Raw genomic sequence first — 25,129 nt, 5'->3', positions numbered from 1 at the left:
CTAAGTCTACATGCAGGGCATCCCTCCACCACTCCAGGTTTAGTGGTGTCCGGTCTGAGAGCAGGGGGGTGGCCCTGTGGCTATGTTTGTATCTGAGCTTTGCTGTGAGGCCTGGGAGCAGGCATGGGTGTGGACAGGGCATAGAGCAGCTGTGAGGATGGGGGGGGGGGTCCTGGGTGTAGCTGGGTGGGGGAAGGGAGAGGAAGGACAGAGAGGTGGTCTTGGCTGCTGTATGGCCCTGGGTTCTTGGTGACCTTGTTGGGGATGGGTCCCGGGTCCCTGTCTACCAGGCTCTGAAGCCTCAAGCCTGCAGGAGCTTTGGCCTTGCATGTAGACCAGAAACTGCCAAACTTTGGGTTAGACACTCTGCAAATTGAAGGAGCAAATTGTGACCCTAGGCTGCCTCCTTCCTTAGACCCTGGACAAGGGTGAGGCTGCAGGAGGCAGAGAGCTACAAGCTGTGAGGCGGGTGACCTCCATTGAGGTTCCACAAGGGGGGCATCCAGAGAGCCTGTCTCCCACCTCTGTGAGGACAGGGGCCACTCCATGAGGACACATGGCTATTGTCTGCTCCTCAACTGAGCTGCAGAGCCGGCCCCTCCTCACTGTGATTAATTCAGTTTGGTAAAGCAGCATTTACGCTGGGAATCTAATCGTCATTTCTGATGGTGAAGGAATTGAAAAATAAATTGAAAGTGTCAGACGACGCATTAGGGTGGGTGATGGAGCAGAAGCAGCCACCTTCCCGGCTTCCCCATTGGGCGGTTCAGGGGCTCAAGAAATTAGCCAAGTTGCTGTTGGATCAAGATGACTGCAGGATCAAGGACTGAGGTGAGGTACAGGTCCAAGGGCAAGGTGGATGGAGACCAGAAGAGGGAGATTCCCATGGGTGGAGGCAGGACAGCCTCAGTACCCAAAGCAGGGCCTGGCATCAGAAGCTGCCAGCAAATATCTGTGCAAGATCACGAGCCTGTTTGTAGAAAGGAACAGAACCCATCCATGGGCAGCCTTCTCCCCATTTAACAGAGGGGCAGACTGAGGCTCAGAGAGGTGGAGTGAATCACCCAAAGTCACACAGCTGTCATGATGAGATAGGAGGGCCAGTGACAGGGCAAGGCAGCAGGGCTCTAAGAGAGAGGTCAGACTTGCCTGCATTTAGATGACAAGCTCCAGCCCCAACCAGGGAGCAACCAACCAGGATTGTGAGCTCTTGTGGAGGAGGGAAGAGGGAAAGGAGAAAAAAAAAAACAAAACGTAGCCTCATTTGCATAAAAGACCTGCCTCCTCCAATCAACTGAACTCAGTGACAAAGCTACTGAGGCCTGGCCAATGACCAGAGGCTAGGAGCAGGAGGTGGGTGGGGCAAGGCAAGGTCCCGCCTAAATCAATATCTAGGCTCCATCTCTTGGTCTACCTAGAGCTGCTTCATTCCTCAGAGCAGCTGTGCTTCAAGGACAAGAATAATCATCTCTATTTTACAGACAGAACAACTGAAGCTCAGAGAGGGGATGTGACTTGCCCAAGGTCACACAGCATCTCAGTAACTGGCCCAGCTCTGATTCCTGCCCAGGGTGTGGTATTCTGCTCTCTTCCTTCCTCCAATTGCCCTGACACCAGGTCCTATTGGGCACCTTTCCTTGGGGCCTGGCCTGTCACCACCAGCCCCTCTGCCTCCCAAGCATCTCTACCCAGGCCTGAGCTTCTAGTTGCTGTGGACCCACCTCTCCTCCATTCCAACCCCTGAGCCCAGGCCTTTTGCTCAGCTTTCCCAGACACAGGCCAGGGAGACAGAAGGTTGGGGCTGGCAGGGACCCCAGAAAGAGTTTGGCTAGCTCCTCTGAGGGCAGGTGGGAGCTGAAATCCCTCCATAGCCTCAATGTCACCCTTTCCCATCCCAAATGTCCCCAGGTCCTGACGTGGGGTGTTACTCTCCTGTGTCCCCACCTTCTCCTACCATGCATCCCCTGCAGATTTCGAGTCTGGGACTTGGGTCCGATGCACACGCTTCAGGGACAGAGGCTTTGGGACCCTGCTCCCTGGGGACTGGTCCCACCTGATTGCTGTCATTGAGCTTTACTGAGTCTTTGTTCCTGGACAGCTGCCGGGGGGAATTTAGAGGTGATAGGGGTGGAGGGAGTCTTGGGGACCCACCCAGTGACGTAAACCCATGTAAAGTGGTGGTGGTGAGGGGGAAGGATTTGGGAGGCACTCCAGGAGCCTGGGATACAATCCCTGCTCTGTTGCAGCTCCAAGCCAGCCCAGCACTTACTATGTAGACCAAGGTGGCCTTGAACTCATAGAGCTCTGTTGTGGAATATTAGTTAAAGATGGGTTACATCCTCTTATGCTGTGGAATATTTGTTTAATGATGCAAAGATGTGTTGCATTCTTCTACGATGCATTTGTTTAACTCTGTGAAGCTGTGTTACTTTGCCTGCCTGAAACCCCTGATTGTTCTAATAAAGAGCTGAACAGCTGAAAGCTATGTAGAGAGAGAAAGAGGTGGGACTTGTGGGCCCCCAAAGAGCAAAGAGTTAAAAAAAAAAAAAAACAACTACAGAGATCCAGCTGCCTCTGCCTCCCAAGTGCTGGGATTAAAGTTGTGCACCACCATGCTTGTTCATTTGTATCCATTCTGAGCTGGTTTTGGTTGGTGTGCTTATATTTTCATTATGGGTTACATTTCGAGCTCCAGCTGCCTCACTGCTCCTCATCTGTCTCTTTAGCTCCACTCTTTCTGTTTCCTGTGTCACAGACTGGAAATTCCCCCGAGACTAAACTGGAGAAACATGGGTCCTATCTCTTCAGACCTCGTCTCTCGGGAGTCACTGTCCTCCACTGTTGGCTGTTCAGCATCTTGGATCTTTATTCTGGAGCTTTAGTTTCTTCACCCATGAAAGTGAAGAGTAACCAGCTCTCTCCTCCCTCAGATCATGACTGCTGTATGATCTCCTGAGCTACTCAGCCAGGTGCTCAGTGTCTGCTTTCAAGATGGTGGCCCAATGCGAGGGCACAACAGATGGTGGCTGGTGGCGGTTATCACACCAGGGCGGTGGTAACTGCTACTATTAAATAACAATGGCCAAGGTGGCAACAAGAATCTAGAAGGGCTTCCAGAGGATTCTTTGATGATACTTGCAAAGGCTCCTTCATACGCAATGGTGTTGTGCAGTGTGAAAAGCCAATTATTCCACCTCTGGGCAGTGCTGGGTACTCTCGGGCATCGGAAGCCAGCAGGTGGTCTCAGGACACTGTAATCACCACTCACAGGAGCCTAAGAGCTAGCCACTGACCTTACTCCAGTAAGAGCCAGTGGGGACTTCCCACCTGTGTGGTCTGCCAGCTCATCAAAGACAGGCATTTCTGGGTTGTTGGGGTCTGGCTTCGCTACTCTCTCGTACACTCTGGAAGGGCTCTCAGCATGCAGCCTTTCATGGTTCAGAGATGGGTCCTTCTTCCCAAGTCTACTCCTAGATCTCAGGCACGCCCAGCTAAGACTGGGGTTATTTTATTCCTAGAGAGACTACGTAGTTGTCTGATAGGATGAGACTCCGTAACAGTGCCTCATGATAGCTTGCTACATAAGGGCCCCTTTGGTCTTTGAGGCCCATGCAAATGAAACATATTCCAGAGGGTCTATTCAATTTACTGGGAAGAGACAGGAAGAAGGAGGTACAGGATGGAGGCAGGGGATTTGGTAAGGAAGGGGGAAGAGGAGTAAGCCATCTGGGGCTTACTCTTCTCCAGTTGTGTCCAACCCATGCTGTGTCAATTGAAGATAGCTGTGAATGTGGCCCAACATAAAACCATAAATCTATTTAAAACATTATGAGAGTTTTCTCTTGCACTTAAAAAAATTCAGTTGTACACCACATGATAATGTCAAAGGCAGAGCATACAAAATAAGGTCAACATCCCCCGTCGAGGAAGACATGGCTATTCTCTTGAGGCATCTCTCTCATGGTAAATAAAGTCTGCTCTTGCCACTGAGGTCAGTTTGAATTGTCATTCTTTGTTTCCTTCTGTGAACTTAATTGTTTTAATAATGAGCATCACATACATGCACACAACACACACACAAACACACAGACACACAAATGCAAACACAAGCATGTATAAACACACAAACAAACACACAACACAAACACACACAACATATACACACAAACACACAACAAACTCTCCAACCGGCAGGTGGGACTGACTTGTCCTCCTGGCCACCCTCAAGCGTCAGCTCCTGGTCACCAGAAGCATTTCTGCCATTGATAGATGACCTAACCCATGCTGCAGAGTCCTACAAGGAGCTTCTGTAGTTCAATGAAGACAGATGCTAAGCCAGTATAATGGAGCCTGATGCTGGCCACACACTCCTGCCACCCACTGCCCCCCCCCCCCCCAAATGCCCAGCATGACAGTGAATGATGCCAGGACAAGGGACATGGCAAGGCTAAGTTCATGGATTCTGCTATGTCTGAAGCCAACAATCAGTTCTTGGCTTTTTCAGGTAAACATACCAGTTAATTTCATGGCAACAGTTTGTTTAAACAGCATTGAATTAGATTTTTTCCCCACTTGCAGTGGGAAAGGATTCTAGATGATACTCTGCATGTCTGGCAAGGGACACAGCAGAGGAGATGTCCCTGGTGAGAGAAAGTCTGTGGTCTATTCTGGAAGCTCACAAAAGATCATCTGTGAGGGAACAGTGGTGAGTGTGCCTGCCAAGGAACCTGAGCACACATGGAGGGAGGAAGAGGAGGGAGATGCAGAACTGGTGTCATCGGGAGCTGACTGGACAGTCTGCACATCCCATGTCTTGTTCAAGGCCCCTCCTCATTATGCCTCATATGGATTTTTCCCCCACTCACGACACAGCATAAATCACAGACACTAGTGTAATTACAGCACGCAATGACGTAGTTATGGGGGTGCAAACACCACTTAGGCTAATATCTTCACTTCGTTATATTTTAAATAATTGACCAAGTACTATAAAACACACTATCACAGTAAAAGAAAAGCCTAACAATATTAATAAAATAAATGGTTTAATTATAGAGACTAGCAATGGAATCTAAGAATCCCCATGTCTTATGGAGAGACAATGACAGCCGTAACTCATTTACTAAAAGCTCTCTTGGCTTAGATCTCTGCAAGCACAGAGGGAGGTGGGGAAAGGTGACTAAGATTATATAACTAGGCAGTGCTGGGCCTGGGATTCAAATTCAGATTCCTGGGCCTAGTGCCTGCTTTCATTCCTGGTCACCAAGCATGATTTACAAATATCCTTTGTCAACTGAGAATTCCATTTCGAAGACAACAGGAAGTGAGTCACGCAGGGAGCCAGAAGGGACAAGCCATTTAGTGCCTTGGGAGCTGTCCAGCGTGCTGAAACCCAGTAGCCCTGGGTGTCTTTTTTTTTTTTTTTTAAATTAATATTGTGTGTTTACGTGGTGGAGGAGGGGAACCTGAATGCATCATGGTGTGTACCTGGAGTCCAGGAGACAATTCTGTGGAGTCAATTCTCTCCCTCCATCTTTACACGTGTTCCTGAAGGTGACCAGGCTTTACCTGTCCCCACTCCCCACCGTCTTGCCAGCCCCTAGCCTAAAGCTTCTTAAACGTTTCCCATTCATAACTCCTTCCTACTCAAGAAATTCTTACACCATCCTGGGTATACAGGCATATAAAAGGTGTATAAAAATCAAACATTTATTGCTAATAAATTATAAAGACATTTATGTTAAAAACAGTTCTTTACTATGGATTCAATTGTATCTTTTATTAAAAGACAAGAGGAAATTTGCATACTAATAAGCCAGACTTGCTGGTTTATTTTTACATAAAGAATTCAGCCTTGGCTGAACGTTTGAGACTACAGGACGCCAAGCATCTCCAACATTTTTCAGAGTTGATTGCTATTTTGATTTTATAGCCTCAATCTCCTGTCAACACCGAGAACTCGGCATCACAGAAACTCAGTACACGGTGGTAGAAGAATGTTCAGGGCCATTTCAGAAGGTCCTGAAAATTCTATCCCCATCCTGCACCAAAATTCATAGAATTGTGTGTGTGTGTGTGTGTGTGTGTGTGTGTGTGTGTGAAAATCAAATCAGCAACTCAAATGATAATTTTTAAAATTCAACATTCTAATGCCATATAATCCAAAGATGCCAACTTGATACATACATGCTGAGGAATGATGGTGGGAGAGATTAAAAGTCTGAGAACTAAATTAACTAAATTAAACCATCATGTTTCTGTACGAGCAAAAGACTGTGATCTTTTAAAATTTATTATTTTGACACTTTCATACATTCATACAATGTATCTTCATCATATCCACCCACAGCTCCCCCTTCCCATTCTTTCTGGACATCTCTCAACATGTCCATCTCCCACATATATTCTCTCACTTTCTGTTTCTTTGTCTGCCTGCCTGCCTGTCTGCCTGTCTCTCACTCTCTTTCTCTCTCATAACTCATCAAGTCAGTCATGGAGTGTGGTCAAAGGACAGGTAGGGACCGCAGACTTGCCCAGCTCAGGGGAAGTGAAGTATAATGGTTAATCATCACTGTCAACTTGACTGCATTTGGGATCACCTAGGAGACACACCTCGGGATGGGGTCCTGGTCTGGCTCCATTCCAAGGACTCAGGCTTCCATACTGAATCAAAATGGGAAAGCCAGCAGTCCCAGCACCCCTCTGTCCCTCTTCCTGACTGGACACGACACGAGCAGCTGCCTCCCACTCCAGCATCCATACCTTCCCCACCACGACACACCGTACTTTCACTTTTTCTGCCTTTCTTCCCTCAAATCCAATGGCTATCCAGGCCAGGAAGTACCTCAAAACAGGACCCAAGCCTACAAGTATATAAGCCGATGCCCTATGGAGTCACCCCCTTAAGGAAGGCCCTGGCCTGGCCTGGGCAGGGGAGGGTTAAGGCCAGAGCTGCCCTGGCTGTGAGTGTTGATCTTGCAGTTTCCAAAGGCCTCAGGAGCTCCCGGAGCAAACGTTTTCTCTCCTAATGACACTGCAGTAGATTAAGGAGGGGCCTACTTCCACAGCAACATTAAAGAACAGCCATCCATTACCCAGAATTGTCTGGCCTGGCAGCTGGAATAACTTTCCCAGGGCTGCTTGCGGGAGGGAAGGGTCCTCTCATCCCTGCCATCAGCAAATCGTTGCCCGGTCCCTCTGACACTCAGAGGCAACACATTGGGAAGACACTGAGACAAGCTGATGCTCTGCTCAGCATTAGAGACCTCCTGGTCCCAGAGGACCACAAGCTGACAGCCGTCCACCTCAGCATGCAGCGTTATCTTTCTTTCCCTCACCCCTTCCCCACCTCCTCTTTTTCCAGGTAGTCACAGACCTGCTTTCTGTTTTGAAAGAGTAATTATCATTTTTAGAATTTTGTATAATCAGAATTTAGAAGTATGCTCCCTTTGTCTGGTTTCCTTTACTCTGCTGGTTTAAATTTTCATCCACGCTGCTCTCTCCAGCAATGCTTAGCTTTTTATTGGCTGAGGGGTAACTGATTGCAGAGACATATTTTGTTAGTTCATTCTGATGCTGGTGGATATTCAGGATATTGTTCCCAGTTATTTTATTGATTTTTTTTGAGCAAGGTCTTACATAGCTCGGGGTGGCTTTGAACTTGCTATGTAGCCAAGGATGACTTGATTCCCTCTGTCTCCAGCTCTGAGTGCTGGGGCTACAGGCATGCATTACCACACTGGGTTTATGTCTGGGGATCAGACCCAGGGTTCTGTGCAAGTACTGTCCTCTGAGCTGCCTTCTCAGCCCTATTCCCTGTTTTTTGATGTTATAAATAGAGGTGCTATGAACATCAATCCTTTAGTTATTCATTTTTTTCTTATGAAAATACATGGCGTGGAGGGGATGGTCATGTGGCGGTCTGCATTACTGTGGGATGTCTTTCTGAATGCTGTGAATATGTGTTGCTCTCATTGGTTGATAAATAAAGCCTATGGCAAGGCAGGATAGAGTCAGGTGGGAAATTCAAGCAGGGATACAGGAGAAGAAGGGTGGAGTCAGGGAGACACCATCTAGCTGTCCAAGGAACAACATGCCAGTAGACTGGTAAAAGTCACGGCCATGTGGCAATACATAGATTAATAGAAATGGGTTACTTTAATTGTAAGAGCTATCTAGTAATAAGCCTGAACCATAGGCCAAGAATTTACAAGTAATATTAAGCCTCTGAGTGATTATTTGGAAATGGCTGTGGGATGGGGCAGGACAGAGAAAAGCCTCTGTCTACACTGCATGGTTCATGTCTTTCAAAACATTCACATTGCTCCCTACAAGGTTTGAGATATGGCAGGTAGGGCTCCCCTACTTTGTATGTGAGCATCACCATGCCATACCCTCCCCAATGACCACAATTACTACTGTGACAGAGAGGCGGCCAGAGGGTCAGTGAAGTACATCTCTGGGTGCGTCTGAGGGCCCTGATATAACAAAGGGTTTAATCTGTCAATGGAATAAAAATCTTAATAGATTGTGGAAAGCTGAGGAAGGAGGTCACAAAGGGACCTTTAAAGGGAATGTGTTGTCCCTGGCCCCCTTCTGCTACTCCTTTCTGCTTCGTGGCTGGGATGAGGATAGCAGTTCTGCCTGACCACAGCCTTCCTCTGTGGAGCTCTGCCTGACTGACAGCACACAGCACAGAAACAACATGAATAGTTGGCCAGTGGGCATGACCTCTGAAGTCAGGAGCCCAAACAAGTCTCTCCTTCCTAAGTTAATCTCTCAGGTATTTGTCTCAGTGACAAAAACCTTGAATGCTGAATGCTGTCAGCCTCTTTCACTAGGACAGTGTGTAGGAACCTCTTGTGAACTCACCTGTGCTTTGATAATAGTAAGAGCTGTCCATCCCTTCCTTCCCATGCCCTTTCCTGGCCGGTGCATCTTCAAGAGACTTGTGTCTCTTCAAAGGATTGTGAGAGTCCTGTCTACCCAGTGGAAGCCAGTCCTTGGTCAGGGACACCAACAGCAGACATTTTCTCTTATCTGGTGTTTACTTTTCAATCTCCTGCCAATGCATTTGGAAGCCTGGAAGTTTTCAGAGAATTAATAATTCTGCCTTCCCACTCTGGCTTCCTTGTCTGGTAACTGATAACTATGATATTGCTTCTGATGGCCCAATGCTGCCTTTCCCAGTGGTTCCTGCCCCAGGGATAATAGGAGAGTACTTTTGGGAATCTTTAGGTCACAAGTGGAAGAACCCAAAAGTGTCTGGAGATGAAAGTAGCAAGCAGACACCTCTCATGAAGCCAGTGACCAGATCAGATCCGGCTGGATCCAGGTTCAGATCTCCCCTCTAAGATCCTGCCATGTTCTGTGGGCTTTGCTTTCCCTGTAAGACTTGCTCCAAGCAGTGGATCTATCCACATCACTCATATTCTGCCAGTAAGCAGCCCACCACAGGGAGAAGCCATACACTTTGCCACGTCTAGAGTGTAACTCAACTTAGATTTTTACCATGGTTACAAGGTGGGCAACCATCAATTTCAAAGAGAGCCCATAGGCCTGTTTACACCCCCTTCTGTCCCATTTCCATCTCCAGGCAATTCCTCCTCTGTTTTCCATCTCTATGGCTTTGTTTCTTCTCAACATTTCATAGAAACAGAATGATATCATAGGTGCCTGTGATGTTCTGAATGAGAATGACTCCCATTGGCTAATATATTTGAATGCTTGATCCCCAGCAGTGGAACTGTTTGGGAAGGATTAGGAGGTGTGGCCTTGCTGGAGAAGGTGTGTCACTGGGGATGGGTTTGAGGTTCAAAAGCCCATACCATTCCCAGTTAGCTCTCTCTCAACTTGTGGTTGTTGTCTCAAGATGTGAGCTCCCAGCTGCTGCTCTAGTACCATGTCTGCCTTCCTGATGCCATGCTTCCTGCCATGATAGTCATGGACTCACCCTCCCAAACTGTGAGTAAGCTCCCAATTAAATGTTTTCTTTTATAAGTTGCCTTGGTCATAGTGTCTCTTCACAGCAATAGAAAAGTAACTAAGACAGTAAATAGTCTTTGTGTCTGGCTTGAGTAAAAACCTATCGTAGTGTTTCTGAGGTTTACTCAGGTAGTGGTATATCCAGTACTTTGTTCATTTTTATGACTGAGTAGTATTCCACTGAATACCACATTTTGTCAGTCCATTCACTGATTTGGGGCTATTATGCATGTTGACACTCTGAATCTCTGTGTACAAGTTGTGTGTGTGTGTGTGTGTGTGTGTGTGTGTGTGTGTGTGTGTATGTTTATGACTTTTCCTAGGGAGACATGGACAATCATCTGCTCACCTCAGACAAGGAACCAATGACACATCAAAATAATGGCTCCCCCAAAGTCCAGCTTGATGAGCCCAGGAGCTCATGAGGATCATTTGCAGGAATTTGGGTGAGGGGTTATTTGCAGGAACATGGATGACTCAAAGTCAGCTACATCTGGTTGAGCCCCACCTCAGCCTGTGAGATGACTGGAAGAGGCTGCAGCTCTGGAGCTCTCTGCATACCATGCAGGCAGCTTGACAGCTTGGAGAGTCTTCTCCAGGAACTGGCTGGTCGGAGTCTCTTCTTTGAGCAGCTGTTTACTGCTTTTGTAACCTTGGGGAGGGGTTTATGGATCTTCTTCTTTTCAGGACCTTCCTGGGTCTTGAATTCCCACCCAGCTGTTTGGCGAGTTTGTTCGGCATCGTTTCCTAACTGGATGTAGCATTTGATGTCGCCTTCAGAAGTCTACAAGGCTTTACTTCTCCCCATTCTTGCAGCACTTGTGGTTTTGATGGCATCTGTTCTAGTGTGTAAAGTGCTGGTTGCACATACTACTGTATCGTTGACTTCTGCTTCTCTAAGGGTTAAGAATGCTGAGGATCTTCCCATGTGCTTATGGGGCAGCTGTCATCTTCTTTGGCAAAATGTCTATCCAAATCTTTGGCCTATTTTAGATTGTTATATATTTTCTCATTGAATTGTAGGAGCTCTTTACATATTCTGGCACTAGTCCAGAGATCTGTAATTTGCAAATATTCTCTTTCAGCTGTGGATTCTCCTCTCTCCCCTCCCCTTCCTTCCATTACCTTTCCTTCCCTTCTTTCCCCCCTCCTTCCTTTCCACCCCTTTCTTCTAAAGAATTTTTTTTTTGCAATTGCTGGGGATTGAGCCCTGGACATCAGATGCACTAACCAAGTGCTCTGTCTCTACATCGTTTTTAATGGTGTCTTAGAGTTCAGCTCATTGTTACTTTTTTTTGATAAGTCATGATCTTAGTGTCATATCTTTGAAGTACTGACCTAATATAAAATTTCTTTCTAAACTTCCTTCTAAAACTTGGCAGTTTCTGTTTTTATTTTTTAGGTCTGTGATCCATTTTAAGCTGTCACGTGTGCTGGGGTGTTAACTTGACTAGAGTTTAATCAACCTCTGGTCACACCTGTGGGGATTTCTTGGTTAATTGGTGCAGATGATCCACCCTGAGTGTGAGCAACACCGTGTGGCAGAGGCCCAGATACCAGGAAACAGGAGGAAAAACTCTTGCTTCTTGCTTCCTTGACATCTCCTCTTGCTGGCAAGTTGCTCTATCCGCTGCTGCTGCCATCCAGGCTCAGCTTTTTGGGTCCCTCAGGGGTCCTCTGAGCTTTCAATACCAGACTAGGATGGCGGGGGCATCCACTTTCATGGACTGAGCAGTTATCGGTTGTCGGTTATTCCAGTATGCAGACAGCCGTTGTTGGACGTCTCAGCCAGGATCGCGGAAGGCTTACACTGTAAGCCAATCTGACTCCCCTCCCCCATTTTAATACACATCCGTTCTGTTGGTTCTCTTCCTCTCCAGGACTTGGTTAATAATACGGTGTGAGGAGGGGCCCCTGCACCCGCTCAAAGCGCTTCCTTTTGGTGTCTTAGCTTCTAATACTACAAAACTATGTAAGTCCCTTGGCTTACAGAAACAGGCTTTGGTTACCAAGTGGTTTGTGTGGGCAGGAGTGTGGGCAGGGGTGGCCAGCCTCTGATCAGGGTTTAGATTGGTGGCAGCACCTTTGGAGGCTCTGAGCTCCTTGGGCCAGTGGCAAGGTTCCCTTCCCTAGAGCCACGCACTGCAGGGGTGAAGGAGGTGGCTCTTGCCTGGCTTGTTGTCATCATGCCACAGTTCCCTGTGGCCCTCCCCACAGGCCATGCGGCCTCTTTCTGGTGCGCGCTACTGTGATAGGGACAACCACTTACAGCCACCATGCCTCACATGACAGTTATGGTAGTGACAGGTCTGGCCACACTCAATGGGGTGGGGGGAGCAATCCTAGGGCCTGAACTTGGCTATCCTGTCTTGATTAAAACAAACAAACAAACAAACAAACAAACAAACAAACAAACAAGGAGCTGTGGGGAGGATCATCATCAGGACTTACCAGCCTAACCCCAAAGGTGTGGAAGAAACAGACACTCACTAGATGTCCACACAGGGCAGCTGGGGTTAGCACAGTCTCTACCCTGTCTGCTCCCTTCCTCCCTGCAAGTCCTCCCAGACCCTCCCCACTGTGTGTCCTCGTGACTGTTTGCTTTGCGGGTCCCTTGCTGCTGGTCTTGAGTGACACAGCACTCTCTGTGGTGGGCAGCTCTATAGCTTGTGGGGTCTTCTTGACTTCAGGAGGTGAAGGGAGAGCAGCAGCAGCCTTGGCATGAAAGGCTCAGAAGGCCAAATCCCACAGAGGAGGCCCTTACAGGCTCAGCACTGCCAGGGCCGTCTTGAGGTCTGTGGGAACACAGTTCTGATCCACTCCCATCCATCCTTCCAGTGGGGGCTCTGGACAGCACCCCACGGTGGAGGAGAGAGGAGGGGCAGGACAGAGAGATGGTCAGTGCACAGACAGTGCAGGGGAGGGGCAGGACAGAGAGATGGTTAGTGCACACAGTGGCTTGCACAGTGCAGGGGAAGGGCAGTGGGGTCCACAGCATCAGCTTCCCACTGAGAAGAGGCGGTAGCCCTGCACTGGAATGGCTGGGGCTATGGCTGCTTTGGCTCTAAGCAGCTCCATCCCACACGGCACCCTGACTCCTGCTAAATGCAAGATTGGCTGCAAATTAAATGTAATGGGACTCCAGTAATTATGTTGACTTTTTTAAACTGCCTAGAGATAAATACATGCTTAGCTATTTCCGAATATCAGCTTTTCCATTGTGTTTTGTGCAAGAGTGGGGGAGGGGAGGCAGAGGCAGAGATCGATGCTCCTTGTAGCTGAAGGTTGAGGGGAAAGATGCTCCTTATTCTTTGTGGAGAATGGGAACATAAGACAGATACTCTAGCCAGCAATTTAGTTCTTTGGAAATGTCTGTGCCTAGTGTCCCGAGTCCACAAACCTATCAGAAGGAATACTCAGAGACGGAGACAACGATCTCCGTGGGGTCAGTTGTCTGCACACCATCAATAAGGGCCAAATGTAGCTGGCCACTGTCTAAGTGCCTAGCACTGGGGGATCAACTGTAGCCGCCAACAGCCACACGATGGGATGCTATGCAGCTGGGGAGAAGACACTTCACAGAGCAGCTCACCTTGGGAAAATGCTGACCAGAGTGAGGAGAAGAGCAGCAACATAAATATCTGGTGTGGTGGCTCCTTCTCTCATGGCCGCGCCTGAACCCCTGACAAGAAGCCACTTGAGGCTGGGAGGATTTCTTATGGCTCACGGTTTGAAGGTACAGTCCATTGTGAGGGTGAGGCACGGTTGTGTGTGTGGCACGTGGCTGTGACCACAGACACATTAGGCTGCTGGGGCACGTCTCAGCAGGGCAGGAGGCAGAGAGCAGGAGCTGGAAGCAGGGCAGGCTGTGACGCTCAGGGCCTGCTCCCCTCCCCCTCCTGACCACTTCCCCCAGGTCTCCCCTCCTAAAGGTTCCACGGTCTCCCCAATAGCGTGCCACTAGCTAGAGACAAAGAGTCCACGTGCAAGAGCCATGGGGGGAATTTACATCAAAACGGTACCATTCGGGTGTGAAGTACATTCTGATAGTCTTAGGAAGAGAAATCCCTGAAGCAGGTATGCAAAAAATGCCAGCAGTTTCTGAGTCTCTGGATGATGGGATTAAGAGGGATTTTGACTTTTCTATTTTTATATTAGCCCCCCACTCCTGCAACAAGCATCAGTGACTGTTTTTCTGAGATTTACTGTTCTGACAGGGATTTAAACACAGAAGGGCCTCCCCAGGAGGGCCTCTAGTGTCAAGTTCCTTCTGTACACATCTTAACCCCCTGGTTGCTGGTGGGAGAGGCAGTGGGAGGTCTGCCCAGAATGCAGTGTTTCTTTGTTCTTTAGTAAGGAAAAGGCAATACTGTTGTGCATGGCCATGGGTCCCAGGCCTTCCTTGTAGGTGGTGATGATCAATGAAGCATGAGTGGAGGTAGGAGAGGCAGCCTCTGAGGAGAGTGCTTTGATGTACTTGGAATCTTCCCTCCCAGCGCTGTTTCTTTTCCCTCTATTTATTCAGTCGGAAACATGGTTGTCACGGGCTGGACCCCCAGCAGCCACCATGTAACCATGAGGTGAGCTTCAGGGAGAAGTTGTGTGTCACCGTGGATGGGAAACAAAGAAGGATGTGGGACTTAGATGAATCCCTGTGGCTAGAACACCTGATAGAAACAAATGAAAGGAAGTTCATGCTTTCAGAGAGTCAGTCCCTTACAGTGGGGAGCTTGTGGCAGAGGAGCCTCATATCACAGAGTTCGGGGAAACAGAGAGATCAATCAGGAATCAAGGCTATGGCATTCAAAGGCTCAGTCCTAGTGACCCAACTCTGCCAGCTGGGCTCGGCCCCCTAAAGCTTTCATGACCCCCAATTGTAGAATATTATTTTAAGATGTGTTACATTTGTTTATGCTATGGAACATTTGTTTTAATGATGCAAAGATGTGTTGCATTCTTTTATGTTGCATTTGTTTAACTCTGTGAAGCTGTGTTACTTTGCCTGTCTAAAATACCTGATTGGTCTAATAAAGAGCTGAATGGCCAATAGCAAGGCAGGAGAAAGGATAGGCGGGGCTGGCAGGCAGAGAGAATAAATAGAAGGAAAAATCTGGGAGGAGAAGACCTAGGAACAAGAGGAGGAGGAGGACCCTAAAGGCCAGTCACCCAGCCACACAGTCACACAGCCAGCCACGGAGTAAGGGTGAAAGTAAAATACACAGAAGTAAGAAAAGGAAAAAGCCCCAAGGCAAAAGGTAGATGGAATAATTTAAGAAAAGCTGGCTAGAAACAAGCCAAGCTAAGGCCAGACATTCATAAGAAATAATAAGCCTCCATGTGTGATTTATTTGGGAGCTGGATGGCAGGCCCCCCAAAGAGCTAAAGAACAAAAGAGTCAAAGAGTGAAAAACAACCAACACCCCCAATAGTGTCCCACTAGGAAACTTAGTGAGATGCTGTCTCAAAAGATACAAAGTGACAAGGAGGATGGAGATGCAGATAATGACAATATGGTACTGATACATAGTGGAATCTTACTAAGCCATGGAAAGAATGGATGTTTGTTTTTTATGGTCACATGTATAAGCCTGGGGCACAAAGTGTCAAGTTCAGTTAGTCAGTCATGGGACAGCAAATACCCTCTGTTGTCGCATGTGGAAGCTTCAAAAGTTGATCTAAGAGAAATGGAATGGAGAGTCATGGTGTCTTGGTCATGGTTTTTATTGCTGCAATAAGACACCATGACCAAGGCAACTTATAGAAGAAAGAGTTTATTGGGGGATTTCAGTTTCAGAGGGTGAGTCCATGTGGTGGGGAGCATGGAGGAAGGCAGGTAGATATGGCGTTGGGAGAGTAGCTGAGAGCTTATATCTTGATTATATATCACAAGCACAAGCAGAGAAAGCTAATTGGGTATGCTTTGGTCTTTGATATTTCATGATGTTTGATAATGAAACCTTAAAGCCCACCCCTCCAACAAGGCCACACTTTCTTTCTTTCTTTCTTTCTTTCTTTCTTTCTTTCTTTCTTTCTTTCTTTCTTTCTTTCTTTCTTTCTTTTTTTTTGGTTTTTCGAGACAGGGTTTCTCTGTGTAGCTTTGTGCCTTTCCTGGATCTCACTCTGTAGCCCAGGCTGGCCTTGAATTCGCAGAGATCTGCCTGCCTCTGCCTTCTGAGTGCTGGGATTAAAGGCGTGCACCACCACCGCCGGGCCACACTTTCTAATCTATCCCCAAACAGTTCTACCAACTGGGGACCAAGCATTCATTCATATACATGAGCCTGTGGAGGCCGTTCTCATTCAGACCACTACATATGGTTACCCAAGGAGGGGTGGTTAGTGGGTTCAGGGGTGCACTTAGACAGGAGGAAGGGCTTTAGATGTGTACCCCCCAGACCAGTAGGCTGACTTTGGCTGTGTTAGTTAATATTCACACTTACCAGGCTAGAGGGGTTTAATTGCTCCCAACACAGAGCACTGATAAGTGTTTTGAGGTGATGGATATGCCAACAGCCTCAAGCTGATCCTGACATGTAGATGTGGAGTAAGTACCCACGCTGTCCCCACAAGTAGCTACAATTATTATGTGTGAGGCAAAATAAAGAAGAGAAAATCTGACCAGGTCATCCCTGGGAACTCAGTGGCCCTGTCACTTGGTGATTCTGTGACACTCACACCTCACCAAGCGTCAGGGTACCTGACAGCTCCCCTCTGCCTCCCTGTGTTCCAGAGAATAATACAGAATATTGGCGACTCCTAGCAATTACCCCCCCCCCCCCCCCCCCGATTCAGAGACCGTGAATCACAATTAGCTGCTGCAGGCGCCTCCACACAGAAACACACAGGACACCCAAACAGAAGTGTCTCCTGCAATGCCAGCTTCTCCACTGTTGGTCTGTTTAGCCCAGTGCACCCCACACCCCTTCCCTGAGACAGATCCACCTCCTCCTGGTCCTGGGATGATCACAGCACCCCAAGGACATCCCACTGTTTTTGGGAATTTGGTCTGAGGCTGAGGAAGTGGCTTCTGTCTTTCCCATCTGGGACACTTATCTAGGTGACTCTGGGACTCATTATAGGGTTTCTTCTTCCTTTAAAAAAAATGTATGTATGTGTGTATGTATGTATGTATGTATGTATGTATGTATGTATGTTTGTTTGTTTGTGACAGAGTTTCTCTGTGTAGCCCTGGCTGTCCTGGAACTCACTCTTTAGACCAGGCTGGCTTTGAACTCACAGAGATCTGTTTGCCTCTGACTCCCAAGTGCTGGGATTAAAGGCGTGCACCACCTGGTTTCTTCTTAAGGGTTCATGTTTAGGCACCTGCTGCTGGATATCTGACGGCGGTGATTCCAGGCCCAGGTTGTCCTGGGCACCCATGACTGAAGACTCCAGACCTTTCCATGTTGAAGAGCACTCAGTCTGGGAAGAGAAACCACATCCAGTGTTAAAAACATGAACCGTGCTTGTGGTGAATTGAGTAGGAATGGCCATTCTAGACGCATATATGAATACCTGATCAACCTGAAGTGGCACTATTAGGAGTGTGGTTTTGTTAGTGTAGGTGTGGCATTGTTGGAGATGTGTGCCACTGGGGGTGGGCTTTAAGGTTTAAAATGCTCAAGTTGGGCCCAGTGGCTCACTGCCTTGTAGAATTCTCAGCTCCTTCTCCAGCACCATCTCTGCCTGCATGCTGCCATGCTTCCCACCGTGATGATAATGGACTAAACCTCTGAACTGTAAGCCAGCCCCAATTAAATGTGTTCCTTTATAAGAGTTGCCTTGGTCATGGTGTCTCTTCTCAGCAATAAAACCCTAAGACCCCAGTGCTGGGGAGATAGCTCAGCTGTTAAAGCACTTGCTGCAAAAATGGAAGGATCTGAGTTTGGATCCCCAGATCCCATGTATATGGGCAGGGTGGGCATGTGACCCTAGGCTCAGAAGGCAGAGGCAGGGGATCTCCTGAGCAAGCTGGAGAGCAGGACCTTCTGAATCTGAGACCCCTCCTCAATGAATAAGGCAGAAGAGCCAATGAACCTGGAGCCCCTCTATGCACACACATGCATGTGCCCATGTACATGCATACACACTCACAGCCCACGTATGCACACTACAAACACATACACATGAAAATGGAAAATGAAGAAGAACCCAAACCTCAGGACTCAGGGAAGGTTCTGCATGGACTAACGCAGGTGACAAGGACACAGCAGACCTGAGGTCTGTCATCTGGAATTTCTTCAGGAAGTGACAAAGACTCCACTGTGATCACCCGTGACCAGAGCTCCTTCAGAGGTCTGGCCAGACCCTCGCAGCGACTGTGGCTCCCACTTCTGAGCTAAGGCTTGGGGATCTGCCTCAGACCCCTCCCTGGTCTCCTCCACACTCTGGGCTCCCTTCAGCCTCTTTTCTCCAAACTGGCCCCCGGTTGCACCAGGTCTGGCTGGCCACTCTGGCTCATGTTTCTGCTCTCAACTGTTGGGTTCTGTCTGTGTTAGCCTCTCACCGAAGGGGCTTTTGCTGGGGGCTCCTTCAAATCAGCAGTGGAACTTGTGAAGTCTGATGAATTGAAATATTTCCATGCCGGCCTTCACACACGCACAGCTCAGCACGTGCTCTGTGTGCTATGGGAAGCAGGGTCTTTGTCTTCTCTGCAAGGCTTCATTCCTAGCCCTCTGCCTGTCACTAAAGAGACACAGTACCAGTCCAGGCCCCTCTCAGCCTAGCTTCCTGGAGTCCAAAGTCCCTCCTGGAGATGATAATAATTCACACTAGCCATGAGGTGGATTGATGTCTGTTAACAGATAAGAAAACAGAGACAGGAAGTTCAGGGGACGTGCTAAGTCACACAGCAAGTCCCACTGGAGACTCCCTACCATCTGTCATTGAAGTCACTGCTTCTCTAACCAGGGCCTTCTTTAACCCTGTCTTTATGCTGACTTCCACCCATGGGGCTCCCTGAGGATCAGAGAAGGTGGTGTTTCCTGACTCTTTCGTAGCTCCCACACAATCACTCACACACAAAATGTCACACAGACACCCAATTTTATACATACCCCCATTCAATTATGTAGGTGTCATCTTATGCATAATCACATCCAGTCTCAGATGGAATCACGTAATACAACATCACAAGCATGTGCTCACTGAGTCCTCTACACAGTCATGTACACACATCTTATACCCAGTTTCACACAAACGTGCTATCACACACACAGTCTTTCTCACACACTGTTGTGATCTGAATGCTTATGAATAAATGAATTCCCCTGTGTGTGGTATTTGGAGTGTGTGTGTGTGTGTGTGTGTGTGTGTGTGTGTGTGTTGTGTGTGCAATGAGGTCATGTGGGGGGAGCTAGAGTGAGATTAGTACCTTCATAGAAAAGACACAAGAGGGATGATCTCTTTTTGTCACATGAAGATACAGCAAAAAGGTACGATCAGGTGGGGAATCCTCATTGGATGCACAGCTGCCTGTGAACTTGATCTTGGAATTCCCACCCTCCAGAATTGAAAAAAGAATGTTGGTTGAGCCACCTAGACTATGGTATTTCCCACATCAGCATGAACAGACCAAGGTGCTCAGCCCACATGATCACACAGGTGCTTACATACATTCAGACATACATGACCCCCATGAACCTCTTTGTGCACATGGGGGCTCTTCTGCACCCTCCTGTCTCTCTGGCATCGGTAGCTCCAGTAATGCCATCAACAGCTACGGGAAAGAGATGAGGGGAGGGGAGGGTAGGTGCTTGGCCCTTCTAGAGTGATGGTCCCCCTGGCTGCTGGTCTGGCCTTCCTTACAGCTCATGTCTCCCTGGGCAGGATACTCTACAGTTGATACAGGAACTTCCCATTTCCACAAGTGTCTGAGTGGGCATCTGCTGGGCAAGCTGTGCTGGTCACCTTTCCCAGCTGGACACTCCAATGTCATTGTGATCAGAGACCCTTGTCCTCAGAGAAGGTGGTGGCTGCAGGCTTTCCTCCTCCTAGGATGTGTCTTAGTTTTCTTTCTATCGCTGTGATAAAACACAGCAACCAAGGCAACTTACAGAAGGAGGGATTTGTTTCAGAGTTATGGTTCCAGGGGATTTGAGAGTCCATGATGGTAGCAAGGGGCAGGTGTGGTGATATATTGTGTACCCTAATAAAATTTGCCTGAAGATCAGAGAGACAAAGGAACAAGCCACAGCCACCTCTTACCTCTAGGACTCCTCAGCCTGAAAAGGCTTCAGTTCCTGTCTCCTCACACCTTATATACCTTTCTCCACCCAGCCATTACTTCATTTCTAGTGCTGGAATTAATGGGGTGTGTGCTTCCCAAATACTAGGATTAAAGGTGTGTGCCACCACTGCCTGGCTCTGTTTCTCTCCTAAACTGAGTCAATCTCATGCAAACCAGGGTGGCTTTGAACTCACAGAGATCCAGACGGATTTCTGCCTCTCGAGTGCTAGGATTAAAAGTGTGTGCCACTACTGCCTGGCATCGATCTATGTTTAATCTAGTGGCTTGTTCTGTCCTCTAATCTTCAGGCAAATGTTATTAGGGTACACAGTACGTCACCGCAGGCAGGCATGGCGGCTGCAGCAGAAAGCTGAAGGCTCGAATCTTGAACAGCCAGCGTGAAACAGAGTGAGACAGAAATGGCAAGTCTTTAGACTCTCTAAGCCTCCTCCCATGACATACTTCCAACAAAGCCATACTTCCCAAACCTCTCCAAACACCAGCACCAGCTGGGGACCAGGTGTTCTAACATCAGAGTCTACGGTAGACATTCTCATTCAAACCACTACGGAACGTCCTCTTTCAGACACGCAACTCTGTCGGAGAGACTAAAGGAGAAGAGGGGGCTGGCCTGGAGGGGCTCCTGGCCAGAGAAGGGGCCTCTCTGGGTATCCTGAGACATAGGTATGTGGCTTTGGATAAGAACACTGACTTTGCCGGGTGGTGGTGGCGCACGCCTTTAATCCCAGCACTCGGGAGGCAGAGGCAGGCGGATCTCTGTGAGTTCGAGGCCAGCCTGGGCTACCAAGTGAGTTCCAGGAAAGGCACAAAGCTACACAGAGAAACTTTGTCTTGGAAAAAAAAAAAAAAAAAAGAACACTGACTTCTATGTCCCTCAGTTTCTTTACACAGTGACCAAGGTGAGATCTCAGTGGCTGGTTCAATGGGGGTGGGGGTGGGGATGGGGGACAGACTCCATTAGGATAAACCAGTAGAGCTGACTGTTATAAACAATGGAGTTTAAAACAGATTGAAAACGAACACCGGACTCGTAGAGACCCATGAGATGACAGCAAAAGAGCCAACGGTCACGTTACTGGGGCCTCGAAAGGGGAGAAGAGAGAGGGACTGAAAAAGTATTTGAAGAAACACAGGCTAAAAATTCTTATTCAATTTAAGACACAAACCTATAGAGCCAGGAAACTTACACACAACCTCAGAGAAATTCATGTCCGATCACACCGGAATTAAACCCCGGACGCTAAAGCCAAAAAGAGAAGACCGGAGACAGCTTGAAGGCTGTCAGAGAGAGGTCGTGTGGTGTTTGTAAGCCACAACTTGAACAGGTGACTGCAGGTGTCTCTCAAAGCCAAGGAGGCTCATGTGAAGTGGCCCATCAGTGATCAAGCACACAGAGAGAAGGTCTGCCCACCGCAAATTCTCTACACGGTAAAAAGAACCTTCCAGAATAAAAGGAAAATAAAACTACTCTAAGATGGAATTCATTACTAGCAAAGGCATGCTCAAGTAATGGACGTTCTCCTAAGGAAAAGTTGATGGCAGAAGAAGACTTGGAATTCTGGGAGTTGGAGAAGGATTAGAAGGTGAGAGGTTAAAAGAGACTAGACCATCCATTGTCCGTCCCCCCTCCCCCACAATCTCTTAAATCATATTTGGTGGCTGAATAAAAAAATTTAAAAGTCATCAAATGGTGGCAGGATAAAGTACAAATCACAAAATGCAAATCGTCAATGGTAGTAAATTAACTTTGGGTCATGCTGAACCCTGTATTAAATACTCTGGTACTGAAACTGCTGATCTGATAACCGAGAGAGGATGCTAAGTAACAAATGGGTGGGTAGCATATACAGCATAGATACTGTGGACAGAGGTGCAGCAGGCCCTAGGTTGGTTAGAGGAGGATATCACAAACTTCATCACACTACTTCGAATGGCATATGACTTAAAACTTATTAATTATTCTGAAATTTTTCATTTAATATTTTTGGATTTTAGGGGATTGTGAAAATTGAAATCCCAGACAAGGGATTACTATGCATAACACAATGCCTAGAGCATTGTGTTAATTCTCACTGGTTGGGTGATGATTTAAAATGAACACAAGTGTTTTCAGCTGAAAAAGAATGAGGACATAGCATAGTGGTCCCTACAATAGGAGAGCTGTGAGTTCAAGGTCATGCATATGTGAAAACACTTTCATGCCTAGTGCATGTAGTAAATAATTTGCCTTCAATGAATGATAACTTTATTTAACAGCCTTACTTCCTAATTCATTGGCACTCTGGACCGAAGCCTCGCTTCACCTATTTGTATTTTGTAGGTTTTAGATGTCCAAGTTCCAAAGTTGATCTGATGCAGTTTCTACTGCACATTTGATGCAGCGAGCCTGTATAGAGGCGAAGAAGCTGAGGGCCATGCAAGCCTTACCGTGGGATCCACGGCCTCGGCTGTCACTCTCTTTTTGGCTCTGTTCTCTACCATGACCACTCACCTCATTGCCCATAGTTCCCTGCTTTCAAATGCGCACAGTCATCACGGAAAGTCTCAGAATTCAGCCCCATTGGCTCAGATCGGGTCGTGTCCCATGTCTGCACCGGCCGCTGAGGCTCTAGTTGGCCAGGCCTGGAGCAGTAGGTACCCTTCCACCTGGGAGATGATTCCTGCAGGACCCCAGGAGGCTGTTAGAAGTGAGGCCCGGATGTAGGATGCAGAACACCAGATGTTGCCAACAGCAGGAACTTGAGATGGGCTGCTTGACAGAAGGTCACCAACAGCATGGCAGGCAAAAGTTCCGGTTCCTCCTGAGGGCTATGAGGAAAAAGCAGCTCCAGGCCCCCCTGTCTCTAGTTTCCCTGGCCTCAATCAAGTACCTTGGCTAACCGATGCCTTGTTCCCACTGCCCCTCCATCTTTTGCTAGAGCTCTCGTGACATGTTTGGCTTAGTGCCAAACGTCCCCCTCGTTACAAGGCCACAGTTGTTTTGAATCAGCCCCCACTGCCCCAACAATGGCCTCATTTTAACTCAGTCATTTCTGTGTAAACCCTGTCTCCGAGTGAGTTGGCACTGACATGCTGAGGGTTAACACTTCGCCAAAGGGGTTTGTGAAGGACACAGCTCACAACAGGTGAGGTGTCCACCCAGGCCCTCTTGAAGAGGCCAGTGAGTCCACTCTCAAGCTAGAGTATGACCCTCAGGCAGAGGGCTGACCGCCAGCCCACAAAACCTGGGAGGTCACACCACACGATGACATTTAGCTAGTGGCTGACACCAGATACGACAGACCCATCTCTTTGTCTGAGAGGGAATGGCCACTAGGTACCCGTGAACTCTGGAGAGCCCCTGGGTGTGGCCTGCACCCCCCAGATGAGTCTCCCCTGTATTGCCCCTTACCCCCTTCTCCTACTGACCCGTGTCACCCATGAGTCCCCACCTTGGGCTTGGTTCCTAGGCAGCCCATCCTACACTGAGTCTCTGCTTGGGCAAGCCATTTCCACAACTGGCTCACTGTGAGCCCAGGGGAGAATCCTGAAAGGACACAGCCTGAGGAATGCAGGGCTGGTTTCTCCGGGTCTATGAGCCCCAAACCTCTGTGTTAACGCGTTCCAATTCTTCCCATATCTGCTGCAGGTTCCCATGACATCTACCCTCTCCATATAATTAGCACGTCTCTCTCTCTCTCTCTCTGCTCCAGGTTTGATTAACCAAAGGTTATAAACAAATCCCAGAAATCAGGCAACCTGATGTCTCCCCTGAGCAGCCACGGTCTACCGGCAGATGGAAAATTGCTTTGCAACCAATGTTTTTGTTTTCTTGATTTTTATATAGATAAAGATTTAAGCTAATTAATATATACTTCTTTCTTTCTGCAGGTCTTGGGGCCCTCATCGCCCCACAGTGAATTGGTTACCATGTTCCAATAAAGGATCTGTTTTTGCAATTACGGTTCATTAATAGATTTACAAGGGAGGGAAGGTGGCTGAGTCTCACTAAGAGGATTGTTTGCATTCCTCATTTTAATTACACAGTTATCTCCCAGACCAAAGCTCTGTGAAAAATGGGGGTGGGGGAGTCCTAACACCCCATCTGTTCTGGGCATCAGTGCAATTAACATGGCAGAAGACAGGCGCTGTACCGGGGCTTCCCGCTCCCCCAGACCACGAGCCTCCTCTCCGGCTGCTGTTGGCTGGGAAGCTTGACAACAGCTCCAGGGCCCTCAGGTGTGCCAGCATGGGAGCGGCGGCTCTGATGATCAGTATCTGGGGACTTGTGTCAGGAAAGCCCTGGGTCTCTAGAGCTACCATTTCTTGGGTACCTTCCAGGTGTGAGCAGGTTATGTCCCACCCCAAGGAAGGGCCACTCTCATCCCTGGATGGCTATAAATGTGGCCCAACACATTTGTAGATGACACTATCATGCTGTAATCAAAGGTTAGACACCTCTGTTCAAGACTTTTCTAGTTTCACCTTCATTCACTATGATCTGTTTTTAGACCCATTTTACAGACAGAAGAGCTAAGGCAGACAGCTGTGTGTGTGGGGGCCCAGGTGTAGCATGAATCTTAAAAAGTCTTGTTAATAAAAACAAACCTGGAGCCAGGTATTGGGGTAAATGCTTGAAGTTCAGAGAGACAGAACAGACCACAGTCACCTTACCTCGCCAATTCCTCAGCTGATTCTGTTTCCTCAGACTGGAAGCCTCTGAGTCCTCATCCAGAATGAATCTCAGCTGAACTGCTGCTCAAAAGCCTAAAAGCTTAACGAGCCTTAGTTCCTTGTCCTCACGCTTTAAATACCTTTCTGCCTCCTGCCATTACTTCCTGAGATTAAAGGTGTGAGTCACCATGCTTGGCTGTTTCCAGTGCGGCCTTGAACTCACAGAGATCCAGAGGGATTTCT

The sequence above is a fragment of the Peromyscus eremicus genome, chromosome 2 (assembly GCF_949786415.1).
Source record: "Peromyscus eremicus chromosome 2, PerEre_H2_v1, whole genome shotgun sequence".
Lineage (NCBI taxonomy): Eukaryota > Metazoa > Chordata > Mammalia > Rodentia > Cricetidae > Peromyscus > Peromyscus eremicus.
Note: the sequence above shows the minus strand (reverse complement) of the source record.